This window comes from Pimephales promelas, chromosome 4, assembly GCF_988280905.1.
Source record: "Pimephales promelas chromosome 4, fPimPro1.hap1.1, whole genome shotgun sequence".
NCBI lineage: Eukaryota > Metazoa > Chordata > Actinopteri > Cypriniformes > Leuciscidae > Pimephales > Pimephales promelas.
This window is the reverse complement of record NC_142772.1, coordinates 21,501,064-21,518,890: the sequence shown is the minus strand read 5'-3', so window position 1 is coordinate 21,518,890 and position 17,827 is coordinate 21,501,064. Positions and strand designations below refer to the sequence as shown.

The 17,827-nt window shown below is 39.1% G+C and overlaps 1 protein-coding gene across 1 annotated transcript in view; it reads right to left on the bottom strand.

The window, feature by feature from the left end:
- The window catches only part of arb2a (ARB2 cotranscriptional regulator A), a 204,520-nt gene that overhangs the window by 159,340 nt on the left and 27,353 nt on the right, over nucleotides 1-17,827 (bottom strand). The gene's annotated exons all lie outside the window — the stretch shown is intronic.

The following is a 17,827-nucleotide window of genomic DNA, read 5'->3' as shown; positions in this document are numbered from 1 at the left end:
AGCAGAAAACAGAAGCCTAAAGAGACTCTGCATCCTTCCTTCAACAACAGCGAAATGTTATACATACCCTCTGATCACAAGACTCTTTAACCTATCTTCAACTCACTCCAAGGCAGAGATAAAGTTGTGTTTATTAGAGGAAAGTAATGGTGTAGCTAGATGAAGCTTAACAAAACTTTAATGCAAAATACTGTAAGTAGCCCATTACAGCAGAAACAGAGATACAAGATCACAAGGCAAGCTCAGGGCGCTACTGTTGATAATATGGGGGGGGGGGGGGGGGAATGCATGTTTTACTGTTTAGGGAGAACAGTGCTTATTTTCACATCTTCCAGAACCACAAAGCCATGCAGAGCAGCACTGCAGGAGCTTTATACTGCTTGCCACTATCTTGGGAATTAGAATGAACCATTTGCAGCCGAGGGTGGATGAGCAGAGAACCATCATTCCCCGGCCCTGTTGTGTCTTCAGCTGAGAGAAGTCTTGCTTGCCGATTGTTTTTGTCTTATACAACTGTTCCCACGGTACCCTCCAGCTCAGTTTCTAAACGGCAGAAATGACTGATATTCTGGTAACCCAATGGTGTCCACAAATAGATCATTTCATGCAGAAGCTGAGGAAATAGCTGGTTGACGTTATTAAACAAGCCATTAGGAAACTTTAAGTGGACTTCCAATGTTAACCAAGAAGACTAGGTACTATGACCTCACAGTCTTTCGCAAGAGCATAAATTCTATGTTCTGACATTAAAAAATAAGTCACGTGTAGTTGCTTATAAATGGGAAATGACTGACATTCTGGTAAACCAATGGTGTCCACAAATAGATAATTTCAAGCAGAGGGTGAGGAAATAGCTGGTTGACGTTATTAAACAAGCCCTTAGGAAACTTTAAGTGGACTTCCAATGTTAACCAAGCAGACTAGGTACTATGACAGGAAAATTGAGACAGGTCGAGAAATGCGAGCAGATTTGTTGGCTTTATTGTTGAGATCTAATCCTAAATGGAGAACTTGTTCGTATATACATTCATTAACACTCATTTTTCTTTTAAATAAATTTTTTCCAGAGTGCGTGCAGTTCAGTTATGTTGACAACTCGCTCAACATACATCACTTACTGCTTTACTCTGATTGGTTGTAGGTCTATCCAATTGAGTTTTTATTTTTTTATTTTTTTCCCTGGTTCGATTAAGACACGACTCATAATCAAAGCCCTATGGAGCAGAATCAGACTCACATTCTGAATAGAATAGGAGTATGACGAAGTCAGGCTAGTAAACCACTTTAAAATAACACAAAATCCCTCCCTTCCGCATTAGGGTCCTGATCCATCCAGGGCAGTTCATTCTGGAATAGTAACCAACTGACTGACACTCATGCTAACTCAATGGACTTCAAGTTTCCCTAAAAAAACATATATGGAGCAAGCCTTGCCACCTTGCAAGCTTCACTTTTAGAGTGCTAACTGTGCCCACAGTCCACTACATTTTTATACACTACAGTCCCTGAAGTGGGTCACCCTACAAGAAATGCACTGCTCCCCTTTCTGCTAAAGATGACTGAGTCTCTGGCATAGTTGCACTCATAGGAGGAGGTTGAGGGCTTGACAGAGTGATTGGACCTTTCTAGGTCAGATCCCGTGACATTGCTCAGCTGGTAAAAAAAAAAAAAAACGAAAAGAGGATAAATAAACCTGTGGTGCCAGGGGAATGGAGCTACCTGCGGCACACTGCCTCTTCATGACACCATGGGGCACCGCACCTCAGCATCTAGAGTGATAGTTGTGCTCTGCTGTTTTATTATTGTTTGTGTTCTTTTCATTTTTTCAATGTAAATTTCTCACCCAGATTTAACAACCTTTCCATCCCATTATTTTTTTGCATTTTCTCTCCTGTTGAGGGAGATCAGACTGTGGACTTCAAAGAGCGAGATGTGCCAGCACAAAGGATGGAAGCAGGGGGGAAAAAGAGAAAGACAGAGAGAGAGAAAGAGAGGGAGGGGAACAGATAGAGCAAAAGAGGTTGGAACTGGGTCACAGGCACTGCAGTTGACTCGTATTGGCCAGACTATAAGAATGATCTTTCTCTTGTTCTGTCTCAGTAAAACTAAGTGTCGTGGCACAGAAACATGGGCAGCCACTTCTAGCCTTGCATGTGAGGGAACATCAGTCTGTCAGTTAAGCTTAATTGTTACAGCCAAAAAAGTAAATTCGCTATTGGAAACATACATGGTCTGGCATCACAGCCCTCTTCTTACTTGGAACTATAGAAAAATAACTTTTCAGCAGTAGCTTAGCCGTTTTAACTCCAGTCCACGACATGAAACACAGGACCTTTGCTCATAAAAGGACACAGCGTGGTTAGGGAAGTGTGAGGTGCATGGTGTAAATATAAATCCACTGAGCACTTCCAGGCAGTCATTGACCCACTTCAGAAAAACAGTTCGCACAGGTTTGAAGAGTGAAATTGATTCATAACCTTGGCAAACGCATGTTGGGATCTTGTCCTTCCATGTTTACACCGAGAGCAAAGCAAGTAGTACGGCTAAATCCATGTCTAGTGAGACGAGGGCTGTTGTAAAGGTGTTGCAGAGCCCTGTGAGAAAACTGCAAGGACATTCACAGCAGCAAACACAAACACTTAAAAGGGTGATGCAAATGTGCGCATTACGGGGAGAAAATAAAGGTTGAGATATTGAAAACTATCCTCTTGGCTCTGAAAGCCAGCAAAGCTGAAAAACAAACAAAAAACAGCCCCAATAGAACAAAACTGTATCTGGGCTCCAATGGTGTGAAGGGAGAGCAAGGTCAGCGCGCAGAAAAGCCGTGGGGGCAATTTGTCTGTACACGTTGTAGAACATGACTTTGTGACTACTCAGCTTCGGTTTAAACACAAGTCCGTTAAAGGGAATACTGGACAAGGGATTTTTAACTTGAATAACTGCCAGTGAAGGACAAACAAAGTACAGGATCACTTCTATGGCCCTCCACACACACACAGGAGGCTTACAGGAACGTTGAATGTTTATCAGACTTGTAAGTTATCGCCAGTTCTCTGCTGGAGCAGCTCAATAACATCAAAAGCAAGGCCAGACGTTATCACAAACACTCGTCCTCCACCACAATGACCCTCGATAAAGAGGCGGCATAGTCGGTGCTGGTCCCCTCAGCCTCCTGCCACCCAACAAAACATAAGCACACACACAAAGACGCAGAGCTACACGCATGCATACTGATAACAGACTCCGATTATGGTGGCATAGGGGGTTTGGAAGTTACATCTCTCCTTCTTCTTATGCTTTTGAGAGAGACAGGGTTGTTGCACTTCAAGGACCACCAGTGCAGCTTTCTCGCGACAGAAAAACAGTGTGATAGCATCTTCTCAGCCTCAGGAAGCTCTTCTCCCCTTCACTGGCTCAGCTGATGACATGTCTGTGTTGATTTCCAAACGTGGGATTGAGGGGTTGCCGTTCCAATGACTGACTACCTTGGGAGGAGGGTGACAGCACATGACAGCGTACGGTGCGCCTTGTAACCAAAAAACTTGACATAAGCGCAAACAAGTCAGCAGAGCTCACCAGAGTCCTGAGAGGGATAAGGGATACACTGTCAGCATATGCATGGGTAATGACACATAGCACTATGATGATGACATGGACGACTACAGACTCTGGTGCTGTTGTCAGGTTTAAATAACAGTGGGGGATAAGACAGAGCTATGTGAGCTTATAGGAAACACAGGGTATGTCAACACAAAGAAAAGAATGATGATATGTTTATGTGTGTGTGTGTGTGTTGTGCGTCCCTATACAAAGCAGACCTGATGACCCAGGACTCTTATGCTCATCAAGACTGCATTTATTTGATCAAACATAGATAAAACAAAAGTAATATTGTGAAATATTATTATAATTTCAAATAATTGTTTTCTAATTTAATTTACTGTGATGATTACTCCAGGTTTAAATGTCACATGATCCTTCAGAAATTATTCTAATATGCTGATTTATCATCAATGCTGGAAAGAGTTTAAAGAGTTCAGATGAAAAAGCCTCTAAATGCCATTTGAAATTTTCTTCTTTAATGATGATTTTTATCAAACTTGTATATTTAAGTTCAGTGATTTCACTTAAATAACAAGTGAAATTACTGAAAAAAATAAAATAAAAATAAAAATCATCATTAACGAAGAAAATTTCAAATGGCATTTAGAGGCTTTTGCATCTGAACTCTTCATATATATATATATATATATATATATATATATATATTTTTTTTTTCGAAACGTGATACTTTTTTCAGGATTCACTGATACCTTAAAAGTTAAAAAGATTTAAAACTTTACTATCAATTTTTATCAATTTAACACATCCTTGATGAATACAATTATTTATTCATTTTTTTTAAATAGGAGAAAGAAATACTGACTGTCCAAACTTTTTATTTATTTATAGTGAAGCCAAGTCGACATGTTTAAAAAACTATTGAAGAGATTAAAAATTTGTCACAATGTCAAATTGTCCACAATTTCAGTGTTAACAAATCTACTCACCAAAGCCTTAATTTATCAACTGCCTTCAATAGACAACATTCACACAAATAATCACTAATAAGCATATATATAAATCCAAAGCCCCAGAAAATAGGATACAGCAACTAACACCTTTCAAGCATTTTCAGACATATCTCATAACATCTCCAGCATACACCTTTGCAAACTTCTCACCAACTCTTTGCCAGTCACACACAAAAAAACACACCCACGACCACCATCACCATTAACTCCTGTTATACACACACAAACTTTTGAGCAAACACTCATGAGCTCTCACATATAAACCACACACACACACACAAACAGGAGAAGGGGGAGCTTGAGGCAGTGAGGCACCTGGCAGTGGGAGGTGATTGAAAAGACACAAGAAAGGTGTCAGTGCATCACTATAATTAGCCTTGTTGATCCTGCAGAAATACAGGCCCAGGGTGTTGTTGCTGACACACACACACACACACACACACACACACACACACACACACACGCACACAGATATTCCCTGGGCGGAGTGAGAACTTGTGTGTGTATGTATACAGTTGACAGGAGGTGGCTTTGGGCCTTGCACTAGTGGAAATATGTCTAAACAGACACACACACACACTTGAACTGAGCACTTTTACTCTCCTGGGGGTCCGCTTATCAGCCACAGAGTCTCTAAAGTGTATGTGCACTGACACTTGGCCTCACGTTAGTCTAAATCTAGTTACAGAGCTATACTGCAAAGGAAAAGATGTCTCTTAAAGAGGATTTTTTCATTAATAATTGATGTAATGAAATCTAATATTTGTGGTGTTGGGTGATAAATAAATCTAAAGCAGGTATAATACAAACTAAATAAATAAATCTATAAATCTGAATAATTTCTTTGCAATGTATGTATGCTGGTACAGTTGTTCAGTTGAGTAAATAACAGATATTTAACACATAAATAGCCTAAACAATCATAACTACAATGGACGAGAGAGCTCAACATGCTGCAACTGAAAACACATTTACATTATAGAAAACACCAGCAAATTAAGAAAACATCTACATCGGTTTGACAACACATGCTGCAAATACTCACAACGCAACCAAACGCGCTAAAAATATTTAGACCGCAACCAAATACCTTTGACGCAACAAAAACTCACAGCTGAACCAAATACAGAAACACACAAAAAAAACATTTTGTTTGTTTGTTTGTTTGTTTGTTTGTTTGTTTGTTTTAATAACCTGATTGCCAAAAAATACTGTATGAAGAGTTCAGATGCAAAAGCCTCTAAATGCCATTTGAAATGTTCTTCTTTAATGATAATTTTTATCAAACTTGTATATTTAAGTTCAGTAATTTCACTTAAAAAACAATTAATAGGTAATTATCATTGCCATTTAAGTGAAATCACTAAACTTAAATATACAAGCTTCATAAAAATGATCATTCTAGAAGAAAATTTCAAATGGCACTTAGAGGCTTTTGCATCTGAACTCTTCGTATGTAAATAAGAGTAAAATTAAAAAACCTCAAAAAACTGGATTGTTTTCGTTAGAATTTTTCATCCATTTGAAAACGCGTTGGTTTAAAATATTAAAGGTAATGCTTTTGTTGATGTGAACTTGAAAATTTGAAATGGAAACAGGAATTGATGATCAGATTTATATTTGTTTTGCGGAGACACATTTGTCAAAGTGTAAATGGAACACTTAACAAATCTGATAGCTATCAAATCAATAAAAACGCATGAAGTGACCAAGTGTAAACAGGCCCGTACACAAAAGCTAAATCAATGCCCAAATAATCATCCCAAAAAGATTTAGACTAAGGATTTAATATGAGGAAGCAAGTGGCCATCAATTCACAAGGTACCTCCTGCCCATCCAATATTCACCGTTGACCTTGTGTTGGCATAAGACTGAAGAGAAAGTATGAACAGCTGCTTGAGGAAGTGACACATTGAGACCAGCCATGTGTCTGTCCACAGTAATCTCCACTCTTCAACCCTAGGGAGTCCCAGGAAGACACCGCTAAGAGAACTGTCCAGAAGTGCCAGTGACTGTCAAGTGAACGAGACTCGCCCTGTTCGAGTGGGACTTCCCCAAGTCAGATTTCCAATGGTGACACCTCAAAGCTCGGGGACTCTTTCGAAAGTCAATTAGACAGTTGCAGGCAGGTTTAATACACTTTTCTTTGACTGTCCATAGCCAGGCAAAAAAAAAAAAAGCTCTTCAAACACACAGACTTCCACCAAGGGACAAATCCTGGCAATGACAGAGTTTGGCTTCTTTATGCTTATGGAGAGGTTGTCAGTGACTCTCAAGGACACTTGGAGTGTGTGTGTGTGTGTGTGTGTGTGTGTGTGCGTGTGCGTGCATGTCTCGGAGGGGAAGCAGGTACGCCTGTCGGAGCGTCTGGCTGCTCCCGGTGCACAGGGGCTTGGTGACATCGCCCGAATGCTGATGTCTCCCCCACGCTTTCACCCAACACCGCCAATGCTCCCACTCTGACTTTCAGCCAAGAGAGCGAGTGACAGGTCTGCACACACACATGGGCGCTCTCACGCGCGCACACACGCACACAGATTTGTTTCAGAATCTTGCCTTTTCCCAGGTCTCAGGAGCTCATTCACAGGTGGTGGTAATAGAGCTGAATATTTCCTGACAAAAGCCTCTCCTTCTCCAAGCGGCTGTCTGACAGGTGTGTGTTAGCAGAAAAGAAGGTCAGTGGTGCAGCCACTAGATTTAACCTTTGGGTATATTATTCTCAAACGTATTTAGCTCCATTTGATGGAGACACAGATATATACAATATCAATGACTAGATAAATAACATTTCAAGATCATTTTTTCGGTGTCTGAATATTTTTACCTATCCCAGCTTTTTTTTTTTTCCCAATTTGTTGCTAGCATCGTTGTTTTCTTATTATAGCTTGTTATTACATAATTATTTCTTGATAACAGATGCTGCTAAGTATAACACACCGTTGCCATGAAAAACAATGCGTTACCATGGATGCACATGGAATATTTTCTTTAGCGGAAGCAATACAATTGTTTTTAAATCAATAAACTCCTTTATTTAGTGTCAAATTATTGATTTATTTGGTAGGTAGCCTTGTAATAAGGGGAATAAATATATGTATAGCGAGGGGTTTGTTATAGCGAATACAACCCCTTCAGGCTAACAACCGCCTCACTATTATCTCTTACATATGTCGCTATCAGCTGGCATATAAGCACTTTTAGGCTACAACTTGTGCAATATTGAGCATTTGTTGGTAGATGGCACAATACATTCTGTCTAGCAAAACTTTGTTCTCAAATGTTTGCTTGAATGTTGAATGCGATTCTAGCTTTATTTGCATGAGTTTTATTTTTACTGAACTTCAGATAATTCGATTGACAAGTGGATGGAAACTTGGCTACAGTTGTAAACACGACGGCTTGCTTCTTCCATCATATTGATTTCAGTATCTGCAAATGAAGTCCCACCCACTGATCTGTAATAGGTCTATAGCGTGAGTGGGTCCCACCCCCTGGAATAATGAGGAGCTAATGTTTGTAGTCTTTACACTTTTCAATGAAATGTGACTTCCTGCTTATTGTGACGCAAAATGACGATTTTTTTTTCATAATAAGCAAGAAAGTAAAACACTTAAATCCTTATTTCTCCCATCTCAGGGGAAAATAAGGTAATCAACCATGACCATTCAAAAATATGACTGGGTTTCTAAAGATACAAAGCTTAATGCAAATGGGTGAAGTGTCCCTTTAAAGAACGTGACACACACCTCTCCTGTCAGATGATGATTTCCAGTTAAGTGTACCATATGTATCATAACGTTCAGCCAGCGCTCTGTGACATCTGAGGCTAAGTCTACTTATGTCCTAGCCAATGGGTTGAGTGGGTTTTATATTTTAATATTGTAAAACAATGTACTCCTGTTTCATCATAATCACTCTAGTCTTCAGTCTCACATGATCCTTCAGAAATTATTCTAATATATTTGCTCAAAGGAACATTTCTTATTACTATCAAAACATTTGTGCTTTTTCAGGAATATTTGATGAATAGAAAGTTAATAAAACACTATTTTTTATAATAAAATCTTTTTTTTAATAAATTGAATGCACCCTCGCTAAATAAAAGTATTAACTAAATAATAACGACATAAACATATATAGTGCTTTTCTTTCTAAAATTAGTTTGTTTTTTCTTCCACCATTATAATTCACACCCAAAGTATACGTAGGATGTATGTCCTAAAGTACCTAGAATTGTCCCTAAAATGGGATGGAATATGCATTTCTAAAAAAACAAATCACAAAAGTGATTAATATGCAGTTATAATACAAACAAGATCTTTGTTGATATCTCTATGCATAAGGTCTTCATATAATTCATACTGCAGATTTAAGCTTTTTGGATCAGAGCAGCTGTTGAAATGCCGATATCATCTGAACCAGTCGGTCTAAAGAGCCGTGCTCATAAAAGAATGGCGGCTATTCAAAACATTTGGAACGGGGCCATGCGGTCCATCTTCATTATCATGCACTAGCCTTATGGAAGTGAAGGTCTCTGGACATCTGAATGTTAGCCAAAGGTCCTTGAGAACAGCCATCCCTCTCCCATATTTATTTTCATATTCCAGTAATGTGAGATGGGGAAAAAAAACATACATATATTTGTTCTTCTCTTTCATTGAACCACAGAATATGGCCAAGACCCAGTTAACCCCTATTTGCGCCAACGGTTCCTCCCCATCGATCAAGCTCTCGCAAAACGAGCCAATTTACCCGGAGAGCAACTCTGGCGTGTTTCTTTTTTCTTTTTTTTTTCCTTTCTTTTTTTTTGCAGCTAGGCTGAACTTTGACCTCCCGAGCAGTCCTCCACGGATAGCCGCATGGCTTCATTTCTGTTTCCCCCATAAACTCAATTTCCTCCGAAAACTTTGGCAAGTCGGTTACCCTGACCTCGACAAAGTGCAGTGGAGAGGACGGCATGAAAAATTGTACAGATCCAGGACAACAGAGGAGCCCTTAAGACTTCCAAGAACACAAGGAGAAATTCTAATCAATAAGTTCTTACGGGCAGCTTTCGTTCTGGTCGGATTCCTGCTCGAGTATGTTGTTAAAGATTGATACACCGGACAGTAAAAGGGACTCTATTAATAGAACAGGGCTATATTTTATACAGCTATCTTTTTCTCTTCCCTTATGTCACACTCACACAAACACTACATTCAGCCTTAGAGAGTGGTCCCAGGGAGAGAGTGAGCGAAGACCTACCTCATATACTGCCACAGGCGTTGTATGAGAGAATCTAAACAAGGCCATCCCATTGGGACACTCACACACTGCCCGCAGCGCAGAACGACCTACTACACACACCTCGCCGGCTGCCTCTGCCACTGTATCATTAGTTCATTTAGCAGCAAAATCAAATCATCAACACTCTATTAATGATTGAACGATCGCCAATAATGTTTCATAATGGATTCTTGCTTTAGTCTATTTAAGGTTTTTCACCCATACAATAAATAAATAAATAAAGTCTAGAAGTAAAATGATATCAATGGGTCAATGACATGATGCTCTTATAGTCTGGATTTTTAATACAATAAACAAATAACTTGAACACACCTCTTCAACCAACATGCAAAAAGAAAAAAAAAACATTAAATATAACAGAGAGGACCCCTGAAGATGTATGGCTGTGTGTCAATTGTCAATAAGCCTTTAAAAAATTAGAAATTTTAAAGGAGTGATGAACTGAGAAATCAAATTTTCCTTGAGCTTTTGACATTATAAGAATATCCTGTAAGTTTCAGAACTGAAAACGTCCTTGTTAGTCCAATAAAAGCTTTTATTGACACCAGCCTCAGCAAACGACTCGTTTTTCAAAGTGGGGAACTATGACGTCAGAGAGGATAAAACACCACCCCCGCAGAAGAAGATCAACGCCTACTTCAACACGGACGGTTTAGCCCCGCCCACCGACTCGCGCATTACACGCATAGCTAAATAACATGGGCCTACCTCATGTTGACTAACTGGATCGAGTTCCCAAGCAATAAACATGCCGTTTACAAAATATTGTGCAGTGCCTGGTTGTGGAAGAAGACAGTTGCTGCATAAGTGAGTGAGTTGAAACTCATTATAATATGCAAAACAATTATCCACTCACAGCAGTGGGCGTTTACTTCCGAGTCTTCAATGCGAGACGGCCATAAAAACCGAGCGTTTTTGAGCTAGGCTCAGAACTAGAGTAGGAAATAGCCTATTACTTATTCATTTTGATGTTTTTGAATGTAAAAACCAAGCAAACGTCATAGGTTGACATGATTAGACAACAATATATAAAAAATAAAAATAAAAAGCCAGTTCATGACCACTTTAAAATAACTTTTAATAAAACTTTTTGAGAAGGTAAGACTTCCCAAAAACGTGTTGCTATACATAAATTAATAATTCATGCTTACAAAAATTACTTTTTACCTTTAAAGATTTATATACAGATATAACATTCAATAATGTCTATACACATACATATACACCTAAATTATATATTTAATTTTAGTAATGCATATATACATTAATTGTAAATGTCAATTTAAGAGTATGTACTCCATGGTACTACAAAACACTGTGGTCCCTGTAAAAATGGTAATACTAACTTAGCACTTTATTAGTACCCCCACACCCTTCCTATGACATCATCCCACCACAAGTGATGGCCCATAAATCTTTGTGCAATGATGCGGGTAGCTTGTCTGATGGTCTAGACAGCATCAGAACAATCTCTGGTGGGATATGATGAGCAAGTGACATTTGAATATGTGCATGTATGTGTGTGTGTGTAATGAAAAACATCTTGCTCTTAGGTAAGATGCGTCTGTGCGAAAATAAGATGACAGATACATATACGGATGAGCAACTGATACCTATTCTGACTGTCAGATGAAGGTACAGAAGTGGGGATAGTCAGACAAAATTAGGCAGCAATCAGTAAATGCTGAGGGGTGCTCTCAATGCCCACGTCTGCATAGAGGAATGCTAACTCATAAACCCAGCCTCGTCTGCAACACACCTCACCATCGGGACAAGTAAATGCCAAATAAATCTTTTAACATCTAACGACATGGTAAATCGTTCGTCGGAGGGCGAGAGAGTGGTGGAAATCGTAAAATGGGAAGCAGAAGAAACCACAGCCAGTTTGCTGATGAGAGACTGCACGATAAAGACTGGGGAAAAGGGCCACAAAAATAATGTTTTCTCCTCTTTCTGATCAATTTTTAATTTAGCCCAGCCTGCCCGCACTCTTCCCAGGCCGGGGTGTGGTAATTATTGCATTTTATTGACAGGGGGGATTCCCGCAGGGGGCTATTTAAAAGAGTTTTAACCCCGGAGCAAGTCGCTCCCTCACATGGCCCTTTGAAGGTGTCAAGTTCATTGATTTTAACTGCAGGAAATGCTGAACCTCCAGCAAGACGGAGAACACATTACCCCAGTGCTGGGCCGCGGTTACCCTCGGTCTCCCGATGCACGGCTCTATATCTAGTTATCGCACCAGTTCCCCCCCGTATACAGGAAGCGCAGCATCTCTGATGCTAAAGGCTAGCCCATAGCAAGCGAGTTATGGATCGACTGATAATCATAAATGGAAAAGAAGAAAAGAAAAAAAAACACAGGTCCCCAGTCAGTAAGGAGAGAAGGGGGAGGGGAAGAAACAGGAAACTTAAAGGCAGAGAGGACAGAGATGGCATACAGTATTACACCACATCTGCAAATGACAGAGGGAGAGAGGGAGAGATAGTGAGCCGATTTTGAAAAAGACATCAATCTGGTGAAAAAAAGAGGAACATGACAGAAATTAAACAAGATTCCAGTGTTTGAGTTTGCCCGCTTCCCGGCCCCCTTTCAGCCTCCCATTGAAATTCTGGGCAGATACAAACCCCTAGGCTTTTGACACACTTTTGAAAACACCACACCCCCTCTTTCTTTCTAGCAAGTCTCCAGAGTCGCTTCTAACTGACTAACAAGAACAGGGAGGGGGGTGGTGGTGGTGGGGGGGGGGGATACGGATCTTATTTTTTATTAAAGACTTTATTCTTAATGAAATGCAGTTGCCTTTTTTTATTCCTCTTTCTGACGTTTTATTTTTTGTTAACCAGGGAGCCGACTGTCATCAGCGAAGGGAGGTTTGGGATGTGAGAGAAAAGAGCTACGTATATATGGGGGTCGATTTGGGTCAGGGAGGAAAGGGGGTAGAGTTTACAGAAGGGGTGCAGGTCAAAGCAACAGCGTAAAAACAAACACGCAGGCCAGAGATTGGAGCAGAGAAAACACGGATAGGGAAAGAACAGTTGAAAGAAAAATACAATGGGAAATAATAGAGTTGTGAGGAGAGGACCGATGTTCAGAATAGATACCTTATACCTTCTACATTTGATAAAATGGAAAGAAGGAATACTGTATCCCATAATGCAATTCATCTTCCAAGTTCCCCAATTTGAATCTGTTAACAGCTCCCTGGAAGTTTGGGGTCAGTTAAAATCACTGAGAGGTCACATTAAAATCAAAGAATCCTAGTCTCATATGCTCACCAAGGCTACATTTCTTTGACAAAAAAAAAAAAATCATTTTATATATATATATATATACTGTATATATATATATATTATAAATCAACCCCAAACATTTGAACAAATGTGCATGTTTTTTTTTTTCACTCTACAGCCTATTTGTTCCCATATAGTGAAATAATATCACATTGATTATGCACTTAAATGTCAATTTACTATATTTACTTATTTGCCAAGTAACTGGTACAAAAAAAGTGAATACAGTCAGCTGGTCATTGTTGACTACGTTTACATGCAGCCAATTTTCGGGTTATGGTCGGGTTAAGGTCACACTATTCGGGTTTCTGAAACATTAGGAATAACCCGTTTACATGCGTGAGCAGAAAGAGTTTCTCCTGTAGCCTTTACATGGAATTGCAATATCCTGATGTAAACGGCAACGCGTGGTAAGTGTCTAGATGTACGGACAACCTTATGATGCAATATGCGTCATTTCCGATTCTTCTTCCTGTATCCAAAGACACCAACAGCAGCACGATTCCTTGCGAATAGAACATGCGCAGAAATACGCGTTTACATGACCAAAAATTCGGGTTAGAAAAGGGGTACCCCAGGTCTAATATCCCAGTTTTTAAAATCCAGGATATGAGCAAATTCGAGTTTTTACCGGTGTTTACATGGCCGTTCGCGACCGGGTTATTGCTAATATCCCGGTTTTGAACGGGTTATTGGCTGCGTGTAAACATAGTCACTGTCGCAAAATAAACCTAAATAGAGTTATTGACACAATGCTTAAAAATTGTACATTGATTTACAGAATAATAATAATAATAATAATAATAATAATAATAAAATGTTTTATACAAAATAAACAAAATATGCAGTACACAAGCATTCCTTTCAGAACGCAGAAAGAAAAAAAAGAAGGGGTTGGGTGGGGTAGGTGTTCCTGCAACTGTATATTACAGATAACTAAAATAAGATTGGATGAGATAACAGGGATGAGGAAAACTGAATAAAGCATGAAACGAGTGAGTGAACATACTATGAGGGAGGGAGGAAGGAAGGGAGAGGTGTTGGAAGAGTTGCAGTATATTTATTGCTTCTGTCAAGAGCTCGTTTTCACTCATGCTTCCTGAGAGCCACTAGAGGGAAAAAGATCGCGAGCTTCCTGCATCAGAGAGTCCAAGAGAGAAAAATCCTCTCACCTTTCCAGTCACGTCCTCACGTTAGCCTCGGCTACATTTTGGCTGGGTCAATGTCAGAGTAACTGCAGGCTTAAACAAGATGCTCTGAGTGAGCAATCAATCCGGCTCTGTCAGAGAGAGGCTGGCCGAGACGAGAGCAGAGGGGGGTCGGTCATAAGAGGTTAAATCAGCTATATGAAAATAGTGCCGCACAAAATACATATGTAATCGTACTTGCATAAACAGTCAGCTAGTTCTAAACAGGCTTTGTAATCCTAATCACCCTTTTTTAGGGCTCACATCTCACCCAAACCTTTACGGCACTCAATTTCTGACCCTGCAAAACAAATTAATTCTAAATCTCTTGCTCTCTTTTTCTTGCTCTCTTCCGCTGAAACTCTCCAGCTTTTGACAGGTCACAAGGTAATGATTCTGCTACTGCTACCATGATGCAACAGGCAGAGCTGTCTGCTGTCAGGAGTTAAACTCATGAAGGAATAAGCTGTCATTAAGCAAGCTTGCTTTCTTTCTCAAACACACACACACACACACGTGCTTACGTGTTCGCTCTCGCGGTAGCCCAGCTGTCAGACTCTGGCCCCGTTTCCCAGCGCTGCCACTGCGGCCTTCTGTGGACGCCCAAAGCCTGTCACGCGCGTGCAGATGCGGGAATAATGCACTGTCTTTCCCTTACTCACTAGCACATAGTCAGTGGCGTGTGACCAGCTAAACTCCTACACACATGATGCAGCACCTGGATCTGCAGTTACAGTGTTTATATAAGGTTTTAAAAATATTTTAATTAATAGATGTGTAAATTTTGTCTCTTTTTCCAAATAATGTGAAATATGACATTGTAAGTGCTGCACTGTAAAAAAATATATATATATTTTCATGATTTGTAATCACAACATTGTTTTTCTTTTGTCAAAACAACTTAAATAATTTATATAGTTCAGCTAACATAATATTTTGAGTTGCTGATGATTAAATCAATCTCCATTGTGTAAACTAAATGTTTCCATTTCAATGAACTTAAAATTTGAAGGCAGCAAGGTTACTTAATTTTTTATTTTTTTTTTATTTTTTTACAGTGTGTCATGTATTTAAATTTAGAACAATTAGTTAATACCAAAAATGCATTGTTTAAAAGTGATTTTTTTTTTAATTCTCACCTAGGCTGCATTTGACCAGTAATACAGAAAAAAAAAAAGAATATTGTAATATAGTTTGTGTGTGTGTGTGTTTGTGGGGGGTTATGAATGCATTTTAAAATGTACTTTAAAATTATTCCTGTGATGGCATAGATGTATTTTCACCAGCCAATACTTTAGTCTTAAGTATCACATGATCCTCCAGAAATCATTCTGATTTGCTGCTTTTTGAAACATTTCTTATTATTCTCAATGTTGAAAACAGTTGTGCTGCTGGATATTTGTGTTGAGGCAGTGATACATATTTTCAAGATTCATTGATGAATAGAAATAGAAAAAAAAAAAGTACTGTCATTTTTGATCAATGTAATTCATCCTTTACAGAAAAGAAATATCTTACAAGCCTTCTATAGGAGCAAACGGGTAGTAGCCTTGTCCTCAATGGACTGCCTGTGTTTTCTCTCTTTTTATTTGTTTTCCAAAATGATTGATTATATCTGGTCTGTCTTCAAAAACCACTGCAGTACTCATTTGACCCGGCTGAGTCATCTTTCTTTGAGACCTTCTGCGTTTTCTCCGGAAATGTGCTAATGAAGACATTGGTCTACGACAGCCCACATCAAATGTACGGTACGAGCAACTCAGACTCAACCTGTTTTATTTTACAATCTTATTTCCACACCAAAATCTGTAATTAAGCTTCACAGGACAGATCAGGGAGCAGTGTAATCTGTTTGTGAGTGTGTTACCAATTCCCAGCAGAATAGCACATCTCACAGGCTAAAAGAACAGACTGATCTCGGATCAGAGCGTATTCGGCACATGGCCTCAGGTGGCCTTGTTTATCACAGAGGAAATCACAAACACGAGCCGTCACATGAAGAATCAGACAGCGCATCCGCACCCCTTCAGCAATACAAATATTGCAAAGTGACAGCCACATTCTCTTGTCATACTGACACACACGCAACAAACTGGAATCTCTCTTCCTGTAAATGCTATTATGATGATGTCACAGCAAAGCAGGGGTCATTATTTAGTAAGATGAATGGCCGGCACAGCACGGCGTGCGTTCTTTCCGTCTAGCCCGTCGCGGTACGCCCCTTCACAAATGCAATAAGCCACCTTACTGTCTTCCGCACACACAAACTCACCGTCCCTGTCCGTATTTTCCCGGCGCTGTGCGAAAAGTGACTTTGCCTGCAGACATCAGTGTGAGAGTGAGTGTGTGTGTGTGTGTTTTATGACATTTAGATGGAAGAGCGAGGGAGATCTCCCTTAAGTCAATTTGAACGCACGGGCCGATGAAATTACACAGGTAGCGGCGGGCGGCGTGACAAACGACTAGCCGCGATGGACGGAAATAACTCCACTCGGGGATACGTCCTCCGACAGAGAAAAGAAATGAAAATCTAAATTACAGTTTACAGTACACACGTAACAGCAAAACAGCTCCTTTTGCGGGGTAAATAAATATCTATGGATCGGAGAACGTAAAGAGGGATACAGAGGAGAAAATAAAGATAGATACAGCAGTCGCTCAGACTACATGCATGATGTGATATCACTTTCATTGATATTAAACAATCTACTGGTTCAATCAGACCAGTAGTTCACATATTTACTCACCCTGATCATACAATCAAAAGGCCAAACCCCAGATTAAATATAACAAAAAGGAAATAAAAACAAATTAATATTAATAATTAAACTCATCATGCTTTATATTTGCACTAAAAAATAAGAAATATACAGGTTAAAAGTTTGAAATAATGCAGATAATTAAGAATAATTAAGTCCCATGTCTTATGCTCACTAAGGCTGTATTTATTTGACCAATAACACAGTAAAAACAGTAATGCTACACTTTATTTTAAGGTGACAGTTACATTGTACTTAATCAAATAAGTACGGAATAAAATTAACTAACTACTTGCACTTACTATAGAGATATGGTTTGGTTTAGGGTTAGTTACATGTAATTATGCATAATTTGCTGTTAGTACAAGCAGTAACGTGTAACCACGGCACCTTAAAATATGTGTTGTGTTGTCGCAGTGATATTGTGAAATATTATTACAATTGATATACGGAGATATACGTGCAATTGATTCCTTTTAATATACTATCAAATGTATTTTATTCCTGTGATAAAGTTGAATTTACAGCATCATTACTCCAGTCTTTAGTGTCACGTGATTCTTAAGAAATCAGTCTAATATGCTGGTTTACTTATTGATGCTTATTTTTTAAATGTTAAAAATTGTTTTTATTGTTTCATATGTTTTATAAAAACTGTAATATACTTAAGGATTATGTGTAAATAGATTAATAGAAAAATCAATTGCTTTGATAGAATTGTATTTATAGAA